The sequence below is a fragment of the Indicator indicator genome, chromosome 16 (assembly GCF_027791375.1).
Source record: "Indicator indicator isolate 239-I01 chromosome 16, UM_Iind_1.1, whole genome shotgun sequence".
In the NCBI taxonomy this organism is placed as follows: domain Eukaryota; kingdom Metazoa; phylum Chordata; class Aves; order Piciformes; family Indicatoridae; genus Indicator; species Indicator indicator.
The window spans coordinates 18,601,446-18,603,329 of record NC_072025.1 but is presented as its reverse complement, the minus strand read 5'-3'; positions in this window follow the sequence as shown (position 1 = coordinate 18,603,329).

Genomic DNA, 1,884 nt, shown 5'->3' with positions numbered 1-1,884 from the left:
GCACCAGCAGGAGAAGAACCTGAGTGCAGGGATGGAGGGAAGTCTGATGTTTGCCTTAAGAAAATCCTTAAGGATTTTTGTTAGAGGTGAGAATAGCCAATAAATTAAATGACATTAACTGTGCCTAGCAACAGCTGATCCTTGTGAATGTAACTCCAAGCTAGTGTGCTTTTTTTTAAAGTGGCAGCAAGCTAAAATGAGACACACAAGTAGCAGGAAAGATGTGGTGTGTTTGTAAGCTGAAGATGATGTGGGAGAAAAGATTGTCAGGGAGATGCAGCTTAGCTGCACCAGTGATGTTGAGTCACTGCTACCATGACTAATTGTGCCCAGTTTTACTTGAAACAAATTCATTAACATGAAAGCAGCAAACAGCAAACTAACTTAAAATCCAAGTAGCAGGAAGGTCTTGGATAATTTGTGTAGCAGTGTCTTGATTTTTTTTTTTTTTTCCTAATTAAAACAATGAAGATGGCCACAGAACTTCTGGGAGTTTCAACTGGGGAAGATTTGCTTGAGCACTTGGTTGTCCTTGAGCCAGATACTGTTCAGGAGCTTGCTCTGCTCTTCTGATGGTACCTTCCCTGGAGAAGCCATTGCTGTGGTCTGCCTGTTGTCTTCCACATGGTTGGCAATAGTGTTGGTAAAAGTCTAAGTGTGGAAATGAGGGGACATAGTGCAGCTGAACATTGTCCTCAAGCTCTTCATTGAGGCAATGTCATCTTCTGACTGGAAGCATAAATGGCTTTTTGTAGCCCACTCTTCTCTTCTTACTACCATGAAGCCAGAACTCGGGGAGGGGGAGGAGGAATAAAAGCATTAGAGTTGCCAACTATTAAATGTCTCAGCTTCCCTTCACCCTCTGTTCTCCTGCAAGGCAGATGGTTATGGTGGCAGACACTTGCAGCTTTCCAGCAGGCTGGTAATCGATAGCGGATGTCAGAGTTGTGTTTTTCCAAGGGGTTTTGGTGTAGCTGCATTGAGGACATAAAATGCTTCTGAGGTTTTGTCTTTGTTAGAATGAGTAAGACTTTGGTGTGGCTTATCCTGTTGGTGTGGGTTTTAGAGTTGGAAGCAGCAGCTGTGGTGGAGAGCAGATGGTTCTGGAGCCTTTCCTTGGAAGCCCAAATTCCCTGGGGGCTGGTTGTGCCTGTAGAGAAGCCAGTTCTAATTCTAAATGGTTAGAGGCTGAAAGCTTGCTCTCTTTTATTTGCCTCATCAAATTCTTGTAACAAGCCTTGGTGCCTGTGCACTGGTGTTAATTGGGTGGCTGTGTCTGAGGCTCCTGGTGGCTCTTACCAGCCTGTTGGAGTGTGATATGTTGTAACTTCTCAAAAAAAAAGGAAGTGTGGGAACAAGGAGAGACTGTTTACAAGCTTCCATCTGTAGGAGTGTGCTGCCTTGCTAAGCCTGAGTGGAAGTAGCAGGAAACTTCTTTCAGACTGGCTTCCCACTTCAGTGACAGTGTGGAGAGTGCAGGAAGTGGAGAAGAACAGCAGCCCCTTCCTTCTGGCCTTTTAAACACCAAGGGATTTGGTAGTTGCTCTAGCTGTTACTGTCTTAGTAGAGGTGGTGACTCTGTGCTCTGCTGGCAGTTCAGAACTTGGCTTTGGTTTTCCTTACTGCTTTCTGTCTCTTGAAGGTGTGTTTTGGATACTGCATGTGAATTAAGCTGTAGGCAACTGATCTGGTCTAGAACCTGCTCATAGGCAAGAGGTTTGATGCAGACAGGCTGAAGTGCTTATGACTGAATAACATGAATCAATTGCAGTATCTGTGATGTGACCTCTGTAATAGTATTATTCCCTTCCAGACAAGGTGGAGCCTAATCAGTAATAATTTGTTCTTCTTCCCTTCACAGGCCAGCTTGGGTAGCAAGTGGAT